General features: G+C 42.3%; 1 long non-coding RNA gene across 18 annotated transcripts in view; it reads right to left on the bottom strand.

The window, feature by feature from the left end:
* LOC119873701 overlaps positions 1-16,939 on the bottom strand; it is a 147,364-nt gene extending 130,425 nt beyond the window's left edge. For 7 of the 18 annotated variants that reach the window (XR_005366181.1, XR_005366176.1, XR_005366180.1 and 4 more), the window contains exon 1: positions 16,813-16,924. This is a non-coding gene — a long non-coding RNA (uncharacterized LOC119873701). Of the gene's footprint in view, positions 1-13,820; positions 13,953-14,621; positions 14,714-16,812 lie in introns of those variants that run through there. The other 11 variants (XR_005366166.1, XR_005366165.1, XR_005366175.1 and 8 more) reach the window with 8 other exon arrangements.
* Between the last annotated feature and the right edge of the window lie 1,605 nt (positions 16,940-18,544).

Raw genomic sequence — 18,544 nt, 5'->3', positions numbered from 1 at the left:
TAAGTCAGTCGGAGAAGGACAAACATTGTATGTTCTCATTCATTTGGGGAATATAAATAATAGTGAAAGGGAATATAAGGGAAGGGAGAAGAAATGTGTGGGAAATATCAGAAAGGGAGACAGAACGTAAAGACTGCTAACTCTGGGAAACGAACTAGGGGTGGTAGAAGGGGAGGAGGGCGGGGGGTGGGAGTGAATGGGTGACGGGCACTGGGGGTTATTCTGTATGTTAGTAAATTGAACACCAATAAAAAATAAATTAAAAAAAAATAAATAAAATAAAATAAAATATTTTTTAAAAAAAGGACCTCAGTCAGCTCTTCAAAGCTTCATTTACACTCTAGGAATTGTCCAGGTGGAAGGAGCGGTGTGAGTTTTTGTCCCTCGAACATGGCAATCCAGGCTTTTTGGAAATGTATATTTAGGGCTGACTCCATCAGGATGGAATTTGAGTCAAATATTTTCATAATCACTTGTTGTCTTTTTGCCACTTAGCCCTAACAATTCTTTTCCGGTCAAATGTGCACCACTTCAAGGTAATCACCATCTTTCTCCAGGGCCAAAAAACAGTGCTCACATTCACATGTGTTGACTTGCAACTAGGCTGGAAGAGAGGAAAGGGCACGGCAGCTTGCTGACACGCACGGTCCATCCTCCCGGACAATGGGGCTTCTCTCACTCCGAAACCAAGGCCAGTGAGTTTGAAAGGTTTGAGAGGGTTGGAGGCAGAATGGCATCACAATGAAGTGTTTGGTTTTAGAATCTGGAAGACCTTTATCTCTGGTCTGCCACTTATTAGCTGGTACCCTTGGGTTGTCAGTTTAATCTCTGAGCCTCAGCTGGTTTGTAAAATGAGAATGGGAATAACACCCACTTCACAAGGGTTCTTGTGAAGATTAAACAAGATAAAATGCTTTGCACAGTGCGTGACACATTATAAACACAAAATGATGTGCACTAAGATGAAAAAACCACTGTGCATGAGTTGGAGGTGGGTAGTTTGATAAGCTTCTCTATCTCTCCAACAGCAAGTGCAGGCAGAAAGATAGGGTCAAGCAGTGTTTCTCAAACTTTTGAGCAAAATCCCCATAAGAAATACTTTTTGTATTGTAACCCAGAACGCACAACAGATACATGATTGGAACAAAACAAGTTTTACCATATAATTACCATGCACAACATGGGAGGCACTCTGAGACTTGATTCTTTATTGGTCTATTCTGTTTCATTTATTTATTTACTTTTGAAATTTTTCAAACCTACAGAAAAGTGGGGCACCTGGGTGGTTCAGTCAGTTAAGTGTCTGTGTTTGGCTCAGTCATGATCTCAGGATCCTGGGATCAAGTCCTACATTGGGGTCCCTGCTCAGTGGGGAGTCTGCTTCTCCCTCTCCCTCTGCCCGTCCTCTCTCCCTGGCTCATGCTCTCTCTTCTCTTTCTCTCTCTCAAGTAAATAAATAAAATCTTAGAAAAAAAAAAGAAAGAAAGAAACTACAGAAAAGTTGAGGGAATGATACAAAAACACTCTTTACCTAGAGCAGAATTTCCCAACCTCAGCACCACTGACATCTCAGACCAGATGATACTTTGTTGTGAGGGCTGTTCTGTGCATTGAAGGATATTAGGCAGTGTCCCTGGCCTCTACCCACTAGATGCCAGTAGTACCCTCCCCCTCAGTTTTGACAACCAAAATGTCTCCAAGGTACTGCCAAATGTCCCCTGGTGGGCAAATCTGTTCCCCTTTGAGAACCATTGACCTAGACTTACCAATAGTTAACATTTTACCATATTACTTTATCTTTCTCTCAATACACGCTCACGCACATATGCTTCGAGATATTTTTTTTGGTTGAACTATTTGAAAGTAAATTACAGACATCATGGCACTTGATACTTAAATAGTTCAGCATGCCTCTCCTAAGAATGAAGCCATATTACACCCAAAAAATTAACATTAACAATAATTAGTAATATCTTCAGTACTATCTTTTTATTTTCTAAATTGATTTCATGATCCACTTGTGTGGGTCATGACCCACAGTTTGAAGCTTAGAAAAGGAAGATTCCAAGGGCATATTTACAGGAGTTTCACCAACACATTGCTGTTGTTCCCTCCTCGGCTGCCCGGCCCTGCAGGGTACCCAGGAGCTCTCCCAGGCGCCGGTGGTGTGTGCCCTGGCCTGTCTTCCTAGGGTTGGAGGGAACTGCCGAGCTGGCGCATGGTGGCCTGACCACATCACAGGCCCCGGCTTGGGTTCAGGTTCAGGCAGGCTGCCCACCCTTTCCCTGTTTGCTAAGCTCCTTTCCTTTACCTGCACTGGCTCCAGGAAAGTGGTTATGAGTTGGTCCAGAAATGGCCAACAGGCAAGGGCTGAGACACATGAAAGTGTGTGAGTCACTGGCCGTCTTTGATTTTCCTGACCTTATAAACCTGGCCTTTGTATCTAGCGTCAGGACCCAAAGAGCAGCGAGACTTGGAAAGTAATACAACCACAAGCAGAGGGGGACCTAACTAACTACCAGAACCCCCTGCAGGTCTGGAAAGATCACTGAGGAGCAAGAGTAAAGAATAGCTTCTCCCACAGGCCCTGAGTAGCACCTTCCATTATCCTGGCAAGGAGGGTTCTTTTGTGTTTGCTCTTGCTTTTGTTTTCTTATGAAGGCTTGAGACCTGGGGCACCTAGGTGGCTCAGTCAGTTGAAAGGCCAAGTCTTTATTTCAGCTCAGATTATAACCTCAGGGTCCTGGGATGGAGCCCCACATCAGGGCTCAATGGGGAGTCCGCCTGAAATTCTCTCTCCCTCTCCCACCCTACCTCCCCACATTTGCATGCGCACTCTTTCTCTCTCTCTCTCCAGATAAATAGATAAATCTTTAAGAAAAAAAGTCTTGATACCTGTGTAGGTCAGACTTCCTTGAAAGCCAAGGGTTTCTCTAGTTTGAAGATGAAAAGTAGGGAAGTTACTCTGGTATTTGAAAAGAAAGAATTGACTACAGTATGAAAAGCCAAGGAGAAACCTCCACTGGAAAAGACTATTAAGTCTAGGAGGCAGTTGCTATGACAACAGCCCATCTCTCCAAAGAAGACCCCAGAATACAGGTTCCACCTCCCCAAGCCAGAGTGCTGGAGTGAAATACCACCCGACAAGAAGAGACGAATGGTGAAGTTCAGTGATGGGGTCATAAAGAGAAATGAATTATCCCAGAAATGAAGAAATGCCATCTCCATGGCATCCCATAGGCTGCTCCAGTGTATCAGTCCAAGGCTGAAGAAGACAATTCCAAAGCAGCCATCATGGCAAGTATAGAGATAAGAAGCAGCCATGGATGGGAGTGCCACAAATATTCACTGGTTGGAAACTGCTTTCATATACTATTATGCACACAGTGCCTTCAAGGTGTTTATGACAATCCAAAGTTATCTCATTTAGTTTTCTATCTGTCCTCCATACTGGACTACAGGGACATGAGATCCTTGTCTGTTTTGTTCACTTCTGAGAATAATGCCCAGCTGACATTTGAACAATGAGAGAGTGAGCAGGCAAGTAAGCAAGTGTACATGGTCTCTCCTCAAACTGTAATGAGATGGATTCAATTCACCCAGATTAATAGAGGAAGAAAGGAAAGCATAGTGATGTCAGTTCATTCAGTTAATCAGTGGTAAGCCTGGGCCTTAAAACCAGAACTCCTGATCCTGATCCTCACATTTGCCTAAAATAAAAAAGACGTAAAAATTGTCCTCATCACTTACTTCTCTCAAGCCCCTAGGACTTACAGATTGTCAGACTCATAGCACAATCCCAGGGCTGGTGGCTTTGCATTCATCAGCTCAGGACTAAAGTCAGCCAGATGCTTTCTCAATCTGTGGGGATCTTTCTTTGCACCATTCTCATAAAGGCACAGCATGGTGAACCCAGGGCCTGAGAAGTGACTTCATTTTGTCTTCGGCATCCCCTGCAACCCTCACCCCACCCATAAAGATGGGCACGCATCACCCTGTGAATGCTGAAGATGCCCATCCAGGAGCTGACACCCAAGCAGATCATGTTCTACAGTCAGAATAGTGTTGCTGGTTGACATTAGAGAAAATAAATTAGATAATATTAAATTCTAAGAGGCCCAGAGGAATAAAGTGACTCAAACAAGGTCACAAGCAAGTTGATCTAGGTAAATTAATTGAATGTGTACTTAAAGGGAAAGTGAAGAAAGAAAAAGAAGGAAGGAAGGAAGGAAGGAAGGAAGGAAGGAAGGAAGGAAGGAAGGAAGGAAAGAAAGAAAGAAAGAAAGAAAGAAAGAAAGAAAGAAAGAAAGAAAGAAAGAAAGAAAGAAAGAAAGAAAAGAGAAGAGAAGGAGGGGGAGAGGGAGGGAGGGAGAGGAGGGATGGAGAGAGAGAAGGAAGGAAGGAAGAAAGGCAGAGAAAGGATGCAGGAAGAGGAGCAGAGGAGAGGGCAGGGGAGGAAGAAGGAAGAATGGAGGGAGAAAGGTAAGGAGGTAGGGAGGGAGGGAGGATCCCAGAGAGGGGAAAAAAGACAGTTATCCTGTGGTACTTCAAGCATTTCAGATTAGTATGTGAGAGAAGAAGCATTTAGGGACATTTAGGGACAAGGGGACCTTCCCAGAGCCTCTCCCACTACTGGCACCAGTGATCACTCCCCTGCCTTCCCCCAAGCAGCTATGACTTCTTGTCAATTGATCCCACTCCATCTCTTTTAAAAGCATCAAGGATTATGCTGATTTATCACCACAGAATGCAAGTCTCAGATATCACAAGGATGCTGTACAAGAACAAGCTAAAAACAGAACTGAATTCTGTGTCTTCCCTCAAAATTCCTAAAATTGGGCAGACACACACACACACACACACACACAGCACACGCGTGCTTTGCTCCCCCGGCCTCATTCTTGCCATTGCTGCCAGCAATTCTCAAAGCCCAGCCTAGAGACTCACTGCACATGGGGCTCCCTGGGGATCAACCCCAACCTCATGCATCCGTGGCTGAGCCCTGCACTGCCCTAGTGCACCCTGAGTGGATAGAGCTGTGAGGAAGGGCATCCTCTGTTGATGCTGTCTGTCCTAGGCTCTAGCTGGTGCTTTTACAGTACTGTTAAGTACTATTTAGTATTTAATCTTTCCAACAAGCCTGCAAAAATCCCCTTTTAACAGATGGGGAAATTAAGGCTCAGAAAGACAAGGTACTTTATCCAGAACACAACTAAAAATCTGCCTCTGAAACTCTGCTCTTTTCATTAAACCAAACTCCTAACTCATCATTCTAATTTATTTCAAGCTGAAAACACATAGCTTTCAATTCCCCAAAATAAAATTGGCCATATTTGCTTCAGGCTGGATAATGAAAACTTTAAAATTTAATTTCATCATGGATAATACTAAAATTGCAAATTTGGGTGAAAAAGTCAAGGACCAATGTTAAGACTAATCTCAACCTAAGGGAGACCCCCGTGGACAGAAGACTGAGCACTTGCACATACTCTCAGGAAGAGCCAGAATGTGACTCTTCACCAAATCCAGCAGTATCGCTGGCTCTCAGGCATTATTAGGTCCTCCAAGGTTTATAACAACAGCCTCCCCACACCAGGCTGTGGCTGCATCAGGCGAAGCATGACCAAAGGAATATGAGAGCCTGACAAGGGCTCTCATTACTAACTAGAGAGGATTCAAGCTTGCCTCTGTCTGGAAAGCATCCTTACGTTCCAATGTGCTGTTCTGAGTGGGAGAAGAAAAAGACACAGGGTAAGGGCAAAAAAGTTCTGCAGTTGGATATAACGCAGGGAACGTGCGTGGGGTGGACTCAACCATCAAATGTCTGCTCATCAAAAAAAGTTATCAGCCAGGGATGCCTGGGTGGCTCAGTAGTTGAGTGTCTGCCTTTGACTCAGGGTGTGATCCCAGAGTCCCGAGATTGAGTCCTGCATCAGGCTTCCTGCATGGAGCCTGCTTCTCCCTCTGCCTGTGTGTCTCTGCCTCTCTCTGTCTCTCATGAATAAATAAATACACAAATAAATAAATCTTAAAAAAAAAAAAAAAGTTACCAGCCATTGACCCAAAGAGATTCCTAGGAGATAAGAGCAGGGCCACTCAATGATTTTTTACCAACCTAGTGGTGCCAGAGACTCACTGTGGGGTAAGCAGGGCTGAAAGATGGTCTCATTCTACTGAAAAGCACCCAAGTCTGAGGCACGCACCAGAATGCAAGTGAATTAAGTTACAAAGAGAAACTCAACCCCACATGGGCCCCCATCTCCTACATTGGCATAATCTTAACCTGCGGCAACTTTTTTATTTGCCGTGAGCCATCCACGTCACAAAGGCCAGAAACGCTCAAAATCTCTTTGATCAGCACTTTCATTGTAGAAGACAGCTGTGAAACCGAATTGCAGCAGAAGATGGCCTGATGAACAGACCAAAGGTGATTTGATGAATCAAAAGTTTAATGGCCTCACCCTGAGAAGAGCCTGGTGCGGGTTGATCACTCAGGGATATTTTGCCAAGGAGACTGCCAACCCCTTTTCCTCCCATTCCTGCAGCTCTGTGAAGGCCAGACATAGTCTAGGAGAGTTTTAGTGAAATTCCTCTCCCCTGTACAAAGCAAGGACCACATCAGTGGCATTTCTCTTCTATGGCTGGGCAATCCTGCTTCAAAGACTACTCTTTTCCCAAATGCCATGGGTCATTTGTTCAGGCTACAGTCAAGTCCTACAGGTCTGGGTACTCTCTTATCTCTCTCTAGTAGCTTAGTTATCCCTCCCTCATCCAACATCTGTGGTTCCCACAGAGATCATTTAACTTCCTGAGTTCAGGGTTCAGGTTGGCCCCCCAGGTGCTGATAAGAATATTCTCACATAGAAGAAGAAACTGTGGCAACATCTGAAAAACACATCTAGGACTTGATCTGTCCAGATTATTAACACAAAGTCTCTGTAGTTCACCACATTGGCTAAGATGTTTCTTTAGTGAAATTCTTCAGTGCTTCATTGGTTAGGATACAGGTTTGGCTACTTCAGAAAAAACCCAAAACAATCAAGGTTTTAACAAAATAGAATGTAATTTCTCTTTCACATAATATATATAATATAGGACTAACACCATGGCACCATTTGGGACAAGGGGTTTATATTTTATTGCTCTGCCAACCATAGTCATAATCTTTATCTTCATGATCTAGGATGTGGCCTGGTAATGTCCATGCTTCTATCACTAACGGCAGGACAGAGGGTGATGGAAATTCAAAGTAAGCTTCTTCCATTCATTCCGTTATTTATTTAAAAGATATATTCATTTATTCTAGAGACAGAGAGAAAGAGAAAGAGAGAGAACAGCAGGGAGGGGTAGAGAGAGAAGAAGAGAGAGAATCTCAAGCAAACTCCCTGTTGAGCATGGAGCTCCACCTGGGGCTTGATCCCAGAACTCTGAGATCATGGCCTGAGCTGAAATCAAGAGTCAGATGCTCAACTGAGCCACCCAGGTGCCCCAGCTTCCTCCCTTTAAAGACATGACCTGGAAGACACACACATCACTTCTGCTCACCCCATGGCCATAACTGAGTCTACATCTGAAGTCCACATCCTAGCTGCAAGGCAGACTGGTCTTGTAGTAGTCTTTAGCTGCGCAGCCTCATGCTCAGCTGAAAACTGTGTATGTCTATGTAAAAATGGGAGAATAGATATTGTCTCTGCCCGGATGCTATTATTTCTCCTTTCCACATCTCCATTGCTTTCCCTTAAAGGCCCACGGCTCCTTAATGAGACTTAGTATAGCCTGGTATATAAAATTAAATGAGAAATATGCTGCTTATGGAGAGCAAAGATGTCACATGGATTCAGACATGATTTTAATAAGTCAAAGTTCAATGTCTGTATTGTATCATTCCAAAGTTCAAGATGAGGGGTGTTCTGGGTATGGGGAGCATGTTTGCTTGAGAGATGGTTTCATGTGAGGAAAGAGTAATAAGCAGGAAAAGGAGCTTGGAGTTCCACTGGACAGGGCCCTACATGGCAAGACTAAGGGGACTGCTTTCTTTCTTCATGCTGGATTTCATTTTTGTGTACATGTTCAGGGTTACAGAGCTTCATTGTGTTTCTCTGTAAGTAACTGAGTGTACATAGATAAAAATCTTTAGATCCTATTTGTTCCTGAATAAGGGTCAGCTCTATGCTTGGCTATCATGGACCGAAGTCTATAACCTGATTGCCTACTACAAGCTAGCTCTATCATCATATTTCCTCCATCCTCCCTTTATTATCAGTGAAATGTCCTGTCCTGTTTTTAGCTGAAAAAGCAATCTCTGAGCTCTGGAAAAATAAATAAAATGAAAATGAGATGTAATTATGTATGGTTGCAACCATAACCACAGGCTTGGTTGGTATAAATGTTGCAATATTTTATTGGTCAGCTTCTGATCCACCACATGAAACATTTTTTTTTTAATTTCAAACACTTCTCCCCACCTCTATTGACTACATAATCATTCAAACTATTGTTCCCAATGGACCAGAGGGGGTTACGTGTGTGTGTGTGTTTGCAGCATCCAGATAGGAGGGAGGGGTTTAACTAATATATCATTGCCTTCTGTGGAGAAAGAGGGGACATGTATAGTCACCCACTTTAATATTAGTTCCAGCTCATTTTTCTTGACCAGAACACCTCACTTAATAATTAGCTCAACTCTTTCTGTGGCTTCATATATAAACATGCCACATTTCAAAGTACATGAAATAAGTATAGTAAAGTATCTGTGCAGTTTAAGGAAACTGAATTCCCAAATTTTATTCTCTGGGCCTGATTGGGCTCCATTAGCCTCCGGTATTCTTTCAACAACAACAAAAAATTGTCCCTCCCATTATAAAATCCATGTAATAAAGATGTTTGACCAAAAAACAGAGAAAATGAGCTCCCACAGAAAGAAATGAAGGAAGGAAGGAAGGAAGGAAGGAAGGAAGGAAGGAAGGAAGGAAGGAAGGAAGGAAGGGAGGGAAGAAGGGGAAGGGAAGGGAAAGGAAGGGAAGGGAAGAGGAGGGGAGGGGTGAGTAAGGGATATATGAGGAGATCCCCCATAAACACCAAGCTTGAAGGCTCTCCACATGTATGCAAAGGTCACCCTCCCTCCCACAGTAGCTTCTGAAAACATCCACTTCTCTTTTAAATACAAACTGTCCAGCCTTTCTTTCAAAAACTACCCCTCCACAAATAACACATGTGCTTAGAGTTGGTCAACAAAATTGATCATTTCTGCATTGGTCAGCCCATATTTGAAGAATTTACAGGCTGGAAAGGCCCTGGCGGCCAAAGGGGGGAACTTCTGCCTCAAGGAAAGATGGAATCCAAGCCAGGGATTCTTGGCCCCTGTTTAATAGCACATAGAAACCTCAGAGTGTTGGGAAAGAAAAGAAAACAAACAGCTGAAAAATCAGATTTTTCTTTCCCCCTCTGTAGACGTTTTTTGAGTTACAAAAAATCCTTCGATGTTTTGCAAGGTCTTTAGACCTCTAAACAAACCAATTAATAATTTTATGAGCAAATCAACTTGCTTGTCACACAGTAATATAGTCTTAAACTAACAATGACATTTTGGAGCTGTAAACTCTACGTTTGTTTTATGTTGTACACATCCAGATTTTCCTCAACTTCACACATCTAACAATACCTCCCATTGTTTCTAGTTATGTAACATTCAATTTGACAGAAATGTATTGAGGCGCTGCTCTGTGCCAGGCACCACACTAGACTCCAAGGATAACACGGTGACGTGCCCGCATAAAGCTTACAGTCAAACAGAGGACATGGGCTTTAAGCATCAAAGCACAAAGAATTCAGTTTCTTCTGCTATTGCTCTCAAATCTCAAATCAATTTGAATCTAACTTAACACAAACATGCCACTGCCGAGGGCTACCTCCCTCATGGAAGTGGGCCTCCCCGGGTGCGCAGATGGCAAGGTGTGTCATAAGTGTGCTCCTCGGAAGCCGCGATGCCACACCCACTTTGCTCTGCCCTTCATTTCAGGGCACCTGTCCAACCTCCAGCTGCCAACCTGCGCCTCTGCCTACAGGCTTTCCCTGCCTGCTGGAGCGTGCTCTACTAGGTCATTAACTCCCACCACCGCCACCAGCATCGGCCCTCGAGCGGTAACTGGCAGGAGGTGGTGGCCAAATACCCCAGCAACCTTGCGTCTTGGGAAGCACACGGAGAAGGCGTGTTTTCTGCACTGGCGTCCCCAGCTTCCAAAGGAGAGCTAGCTCCCTCCACAGGGTCGGCCTTCTGCTAACTTGCCTGATAAAGTGCCCTTTGCTGGCTGCTTTCCCCTCCCAACTTACTTCCTCATTCCCCTGCAGTAGTTTCCTAGCACATCTCCTACATAATGTACTTGAACTCAGACCCTTGCTCCGGGGTTGCAAAGAGCCTGCCTGATGCATCTCCTTCATAAAGTCAATCAGCATTCAGGGGCAGCTACTGAGCTCCGACTGTTTCATTTTTCTGATTTAATTTACTCATTTTCTCTCTCTTTAAAGAAAGAAAGGTGGCAGTGTCTCCTACACATGGTGAGCTTTTCGAGGCAAGTACACTAAATCACGTGGCCTTTCTTCCTCTGAGCCACTGTGTCGTGAAATTTGCCATCGTGGCCACACAAAATCTCTTCTCTTTCCGCTGACACCTATTTCCTGTTGTTCTGTTCCCTGGTGACAGAGGCCCAGAAGGGGGAGAAGGATAGGAATGGGGTGAAATGAGCCACTGGCATGCCCTCTCCACAATAGGAAAGGACAAATAAGTCCAAAAATCTCATTTTTGAGTGATACAAGAACAAACGACCCTTTATAAAGGTCACATGGAGTCCGTATTCTTCACTCCTCTCTGGAACTCACAAGATCGAACTACATTTCTGTTGTCTCCACAGAGGGGCATTTGCCAAGAAGCCACCGAAGCTCTCTCTTGTTTATTTTAGGATGTCTAACTTAGCAAGAGTCAGAAACAGTTTGATCAATTTAAGTCAGATACGGGGATTTAGTAACGATGCAGGAGAATCTCATAGACCAGCCAAAGGTGTGGAAGAGCAGAGATCCAGTTGAGTTTGGGAAGGATAGAAACCCCTCACAATGGGCTCTGCCCCTTTTCTCTGCTGCTTTCTGTAAACTGACTTAATGCTTCTCTCTCATTAAAGACTGTTTTTCTTCAAGTTTTCTCTAAATTGCTATAAGCAACAAAATCTATATGCTTTAAGGAGAAAGGGATGTTTGAAAAAACCTGGATGTCCTCAGACATTTGGCTGACAGGTACCTACATGACCTTACTGGCTGCTCTCACAGCCACTTCCGTTCTGATTGGTCATAGCATCCACTCAGGTGGAGTCAGTGCCTGGCCATACTATTAACTAAGTATCCTGAAAATCACCCTGATGAACTCACAAAATCATTGAGTGTGAAGAAACAGGCTTTATTTTTTTTTTAAGATTTTATTTATTTATTCATGAAAGACACACATAGAGAGGCAGAGACACAGGCAGAGGGAAGAGAAGCAAGCTCCATGCAGGAGCCTGATGCAGGGCTCGATTCTGGAGCTCCGGGATCACATCCTGAGCCAAAGGCAGACAATCAACCGCTGAGCCACCCAGGCATCCCAGAAACAGGCTTTAGACTGAGCTTCCCAGAGCAACTCCCAGAACCCAGCAGAAGAACTGCCACCAACTCCAGAGCCACTCTGCCTCTCCCATCCATCAATGCCATCAAGATGGAGCCCACTCAGCCAAACTGCTCGCTTACATAATTCCCAAAGTCCCTCTTTGGTTGATTATCTGGTTGGGGTAATCTAGGCCATCATTGTACACTCTTTCTGCAGAGAAAGCTGGGAAGTGTAATTTGGTTTATTTGTAGTTTTTAGAACCCACCTTGAAATGGCAAGATTCATAAAATATGGCATATCAAAATGTGGAAATATTCACAAGATTTGGGCAGGCACACATGACAGTGTTCATTATAACCCACAAGGCAGGGGAAGAAAAGGCCACAAACGATACAGCTTATAGTATCAGCCACTGAAGAAAGACTAGCCTATCTCCAATCTAGTCTAAAAATCCCAAGAAACAGATCTTTGACCCAAACCATTAAGCACCCCTCTGAAATAGTTATAGGGCCATGAAAGAACATGGTTCCTCCTGAGGGAACCACATATGTTTTGGGGTGGAGGGGTAGATAGATGAGGGATGGCAACCTGAAAAATAGAGGTTTGAGGTCATTCAAAATAATAAGTAATCACAAGATTAGTTAAACACTATGTAAGGGATCACTGAAGGATTCACATTCAAAAATATTTCAGTAAACTGGGTGTCAACAAATATGAATCGCCCAAATAAAGGTGAACACTGGGGGCTCCCTGGGTGGCTCAGTGGTTTGGCACCTGCCTTTGGCCCAGGGCACGGTCCTGGAGTCCGGGGATCGAGTCCTGCGTTGGGCTCCCGGCATGGAGCCTGCTTCTCCCTATGCCTGGGTCTCTGCCTCTCTCTCTCTCTTTGTCTATCATGAATAAATAAATAAAATCTTTATAAATAAATAAATAAATAAATGTGAACACTGGGGCAGCCCAGGTGGCTCAGCGGTTTAGCGCTGCCTTCAGCCCGGGGTGTGATCCCAGAGACCCGGGATCGAGGCCCCACTTCGGGCTCCCTGCATGGAGCCTGCTTCTCCCTCTATCTGTGTCTCTGCCTCTCGCACGTGCTCTATCTCTCTCTCTCTCTGTGTCTCTCATGAATAAATAAATAAAATCTTTAAAAAAATAGATAAAGGTGAGCACTGGGGAGTAGCAGTCCAAATGAAAAGTAAGCACTTACAAAGATGCTAATCATCATCAGTCATTAGGGAGATTCAAATTAAAGCCACAAGAAGATCCCACTACTCATCCATCAAAATGGCTAAAATTAAAAAGCCAAATACTGGTGAGGATGTGGAATTCCTGAAACATTCATGCTTTGCCGTAGGGAGTGCAGATACTTTAAAAAATAATACAGCATCCAAACCTCCAGTTACAAGTCACAGTGATGAAACGTACAGCATAGGGAACATATTCAGTAATATTGCCATAACTTTTGTGCGATGACAGATGATAGCTACACTTGTCATGGTGAGCATTTCATAATGTATATAACTGCTGAAATCACTGTTATACACCTACAACGAATATAATCCTGTATGTCAACTATACTTCAATTAAAAAATAAATTAAAAAACAAAATAAATTTGAAAACGTAAAAGAATACCATTTGTTTTAAATATATATTCGCCATCCTCCTCTAAGAGAAATGAAAGCATACATCCATATGAAAACATATATATGAACACGCATAGCGGCTTTACTCATAATAATCTCGACTGGAAAGAGTCCAAGGGTCCATCACCTGGTGAAGTGATAAACACATGGTGATACACCCATACTATGGAACGCTACCCAGCCGCAGAAAAGAATAAACGAGTGATACACCCTACAACATGAATGCATCTCAAATGCATTGTGCCAAATGAAAGCCAGTTTCAGAAGGCTACAAACTGCATCTCTTTTATACAAGATTCTTTTGGAAAGGCAAAACCATGGTGATAGAGGTGGTCAGGGGCCAAGAGGTGAGGGAAGGGGATTGACTATAAATAGGAAATTTGGAACTTTAGGGGGTGATGTTCTATACCTTGATTTTGATGGTAGTTATGCAGGTGTGTGTACATTTGTCAAAAGTCATCAAATTGTACATCTGAGATGGACAAATTTTATATCATGTAAATTATACTTCCATAAATTTGACAAAAATAAAGAAAAACAAACTGCTCACCTTTTCCTGCCTTTTCTGAAGTCTTCCATTCTTGTGTGTGTAATGTCTGCAGCATGAGATATCCTTTTTTGAGTTGTGTTTTTTCCAATTGTTACTCCAATCATTACTCTTTCTTACTAAAATGCAAATTCTCTGAGGGGAAGAAGTCATTGAAAACCAACCTAAGCCAGTTTGGTTACAGGCACCATTGGTTCTTTTTGGTAGAAGCAGTAGCTGCTGAAGTTGGAGGATTCGCAGCCTCCTCATACCCTCCGCATCCCGTTATGTTGATGGGGAACCTCAAACCAAATTCTCCCACATATACACACATACTAAGAAACAACTTATTTAACAAGTAAACACAAAGCCTGTTTGTGTATAAAGCCTGTTCTATAAGCCCTGTGAAGTCTAAGCTCTCTACCCTTTGAAATGTTTTGACCACTACCTTATATAAAAGATTTATCTGAGAAAGACAAGGCCACATTCCAGAAACAAGAACCTGTTACCCACACAGGTGGCATTAGGTAACCAGACATTCCTCCTAAACCAATGACTGGATATAAGACCATTTAAGGATCAAATGCCTGTTGCCTGCTCTAAGGATGCAGGATGCAGGCTGTGCTAGACTCTTCTACCCAAATGTTTCTGCTAGTGGCCCTGAAACATTTTCACCCACCTATACACGTATCTCATATTCAGTTTATCAAACTGAGGCCCACTTTTATAATGCAGGCTACTAGCTATTACTCTCACCCACAAAACCCCCTTGTGATATTCACTATGCTAATTAGCGAAGCATAAGGCACTGAGCAAGGTATGGACCGTGTTAGTGTTTGTAGCAGCTGCCTGAACTTCCTGATTAGGATGAAGCTGGTCACGCCCTGGACTGGGTGTTCTTGGCAAGAGCTGCTACCCTTGGAGCTGGAACCAAAACAAATAGCACAAACTTAAGATTCTCTGTCTATGCTGAACTTTTTGGAAGTAAATTACAGACATCTCTCCAAAAACATATCCTCTCTTCCTTTAAACTCTTCATAAAATTTCTGACTTCTAATAGATGCTTAGTAACTGCTAATGACTTAATGTTAAGCAAATTAAGAATCAAGGGTTTTTAAAGGGTCAGGCAGAGAGGAGGGAAGGAAGGAAGTCTCTGGCCTCCTGACACTCCTTGCCTTTGAAGGTATAGACACTCAGCCCTGGGCTTTGCCTCAGCTTCTAGTATAGCTTTTTGAGAAGCTTTTGGGGCCACTCAGGCGTCCCCCCTTTAATTCTTAATTCCCTTAAAAATAAATAAGTAGAACTAGAGAACTGCATGCACCCACTCTACATTCTCCTGGCCATTATACCACAGGCCTAGAACACAGTTGGCCCTCACTGAATGCATTTTGAAAAATAAAAGAAGTAGCACAAAAACACACAGACCTGCTACTTGATTTTGTGGGATGGATAGTAATGCACCATTTATATCCACATGTTTTCTCTACTTTATGTCTAATGGTCATATGTGCAAATTTACCAAATAAATTTCATAGGGATGGCCAACGGGTACAAGAAGCATAGGGTCATACCAGAAAACTGAATTCCTGACCTTGTTAACATCATCTTTTCACTTAATTATTCTTTTGTAGACAATGAGAAGAATATATAGTTTGAATCTTAGGCAATATATTTTGAATCTCAGGCAATGTCATCATACCAGTGAAAGTAGGAAGTCACTTTCAAATATTTTATCAACATTTTTACTCAAAAGAATAAGGACAGAATCATTGAATAAAGCATAGAAGAGAATAAGACAGACATGGAGAAATGTGGAGCATTTAAATCAGACCTTGAAAACCAGCAGCCCAAAAATCTGAACTATATATAGTTCTGTATATATATATACATACACACACATATATAGTTTGGCCTACACAGTAGTGACCCATTCTTTGATTTTAATTTTTTTAATTAGTAGCTGATATGTAAAAATTGGGATATTTCATATGAAGTCAGATCTCTTTCTCATTAAAATATTAAATAATATTGCAATGTTGAGTCACAGCTCTCTCAAGGCCCTGATCCTGAATTTCCTTTAGCAGGATTTCCATCACTTTCGGCACATGTTCTGTTTCTGAAAATTACCATATTTCCCTAATACCCATTTTTAAAAATTGGAACTTGCAATCTTTAATTTCAAGTATATTTTCTGAGACTCTATACAAAACAAAATCCAGAATAGCGTTCTAGAACTAACATGGTAAAAATTCCAAACCATGAAAATACAGAACTTATGAGTAAGAACAGAAAAGTTTCAAATCAGGTGCATTTATATTACAGACCAAGGATAAAATACGCTAATGTATTCGTTTTGGTGCATCTACCATAATTTGGGCCTTCAGCCAAATCACAGAGATAAATTTAGAATCAATCAAAACCATTAGGTTTATTAGTTCCTACGTAAGAAAAGCAGGATTGATAAACTCCTGCCAAAGCAAAAATCAGTTCTTTGGCCTACGTCTGCTCTTCTACACCATAATTGCAAAATTCCTAGTATGGATACATCACAGCCAGGAAATGGAGATGACCCAAGCTATGAACCAAAAATTGGAAGGGACCGCACTAATTTGTGAAACCCAGTACTGAGCTGAAATCAAACATCATTTTTTTCTAAACTGTGGACTTGCCCCAAAAGATTTCTATGAAAACCAATAAAATTCAATTAAACTGATATGAACTACAACTGAACCAAAGTTTTCTGAAAGTTAAACCAGAACACTAGAGTATATTCTGAACCAAACTAGTATTTTGTTTGTTTGTATCTCCTCTGCTAAGTATCTTTAGAGGTCTTCATACTTTTGTCCCGGTTACTATGCATATCAAAACTATAGGAAACATATTGCAATCAGTCATGAACTCTTTCCAACTCTGACAGAAACTGCTAGTTGCCAACCAAACACCCATTCCATTCTATTTCTTTAACAAAACCCAGATTTAGTCAAGAAGACGATCTATCCAACTTTTTTTTCCTCACCTCCCTTGGATCTCCAAGAGTGACCACATCTCAGTTTCAAACTATGAGATTTAAGCAGATGTCAGGTGGAACTCACAGGAAACTTTGTTGCCATGGACCCATTCTATATTCTTCCATCTTGGAATTCAAGTACATAGCTAGAGTTCCAATCATAAGACAAACTTAAAGATGGAAGCTATGCACTAAGATGACAAAACAAAAATAAGGACACGGAGATGCTGATATCCTATGGGTCCATTCCGGCTCCAGACTTCTTTCATATGAGAGTTAAACAACCTTTATTGTGTATGAGCCATTGTTTCGAGGGTTTTCTGTTATATGTAGCTAAATCTTATTCTAACTTATAAATTAAGTATCCTAACACTATAGAAAACAACTCAGTATATCTTTTATTCAACAAATATTCACTAAATATCTACTATGCATCTAGCATGTATTAAAGATACTGACATATTCCCTGCTCTCATGGAACACAGAACACAGAAAATTTGGCTAGATCATTAAATCCCAGACTCAGCTTCATTGTTAACTAATAATGTCTTTGAACTTGGAGAAACTACTTCATTTCTCATAAGCCTGTTTCTTCATATGGAATATGATGAAGCTTAACCACATTTTCTCAGGCCATTCATTTCAAGCTTTCCCATTGTATGATACAGTTGGGTTTCCACAGAAAGTCAATCATTTTCTCACTCTCCACGGAAACCTATCTCACCCTCAGTCTCAGAGGCCAGTAAATACAATCCCAAATGAACCCCCTCCAACCACAGTTAGCAAGTCCAAGGCTAGACGGACGATCAGATTCTCCCTTCTGAAAGTCTGAAATTGGAAGATTTCAATACTGAGTCAAGGTCACATGGAATGGGGGTCAGGGTAGGTGGCATGGCAAACCAGGAGCATGTGTGAACCAATGTTTGGGGAGCAGAGGCACGAGGCAGTAGGGAAAGTTGCCTACATAATGAAGCAGGAACATGCAAAGGAAGAGCAGATACGAAAATCCAAAGGTACCAAACTGGCAGCCTGAAAAGGCAGATCTAGTCCTTATTTAGATTCTCATTTGGCTCACATTTTTAATAATTTGTATTAGTTGTCGACATTTTCAAAAGAGGAAGTTTTGCATAACATTCTGAATTTCCAGCATCTTCGAATTAGTGGGAGAGCTGATGACACAAGACCCTCTTATTGCACAGCCACAGGAGACCAGAGCAGATATGTCTAAACAAGGTGAGTTATGTCACCACCTCCCTCTCCCCTCATCTTGCACCATCCTGTCTCCTTCATTTCCCCTCCCTGTGGGGCTCTGGTTGGTAAGTGAGTTTGAAGGCTCTGTTCCAGGCAGTGTAGCCTCATAAGAAAACGACCAGCTCAGCCACAATCGTCCAATTTCAGTGTCCCCTGTGTAGCCCCAGCTCTGTTTCAATGACCTAGGATATTTATGAGATTCCAGAGTCAGCAATCAGGAAAGCCAAGAAACCCCTAAAGGCTCAGAAATGGTCAGAACCAGGTACTTCTGAGGCAGAATGTTAAGGAAGGACTAAAATGAATGTTAGTTGAAAACCAGATTAATAGCAGCTCACAGAGACTACCACTTAAAGCTGAGATGGAGCAACAGAGACCAGATTTAGCCTCCGACCAGACACAATTAATAAAACAGGCAAAATAGATGCAACAATTGTTGTCAAGACATTGGCTATTACGCAACAAACTACAGCTATTGCTGAGAGACAGGAAA

Source organism: Canis lupus, chromosome 10 (assembly GCF_011100685.1).
Source record: "Canis lupus familiaris isolate Mischka breed German Shepherd chromosome 10, alternate assembly UU_Cfam_GSD_1.0, whole genome shotgun sequence".
Lineage (NCBI taxonomy): Eukaryota > Metazoa > Chordata > Mammalia > Carnivora > Canidae > Canis > Canis lupus.
Note: the sequence above shows the minus strand (reverse complement) of the source record. Positions and strands in the feature narration are given on the sequence as shown.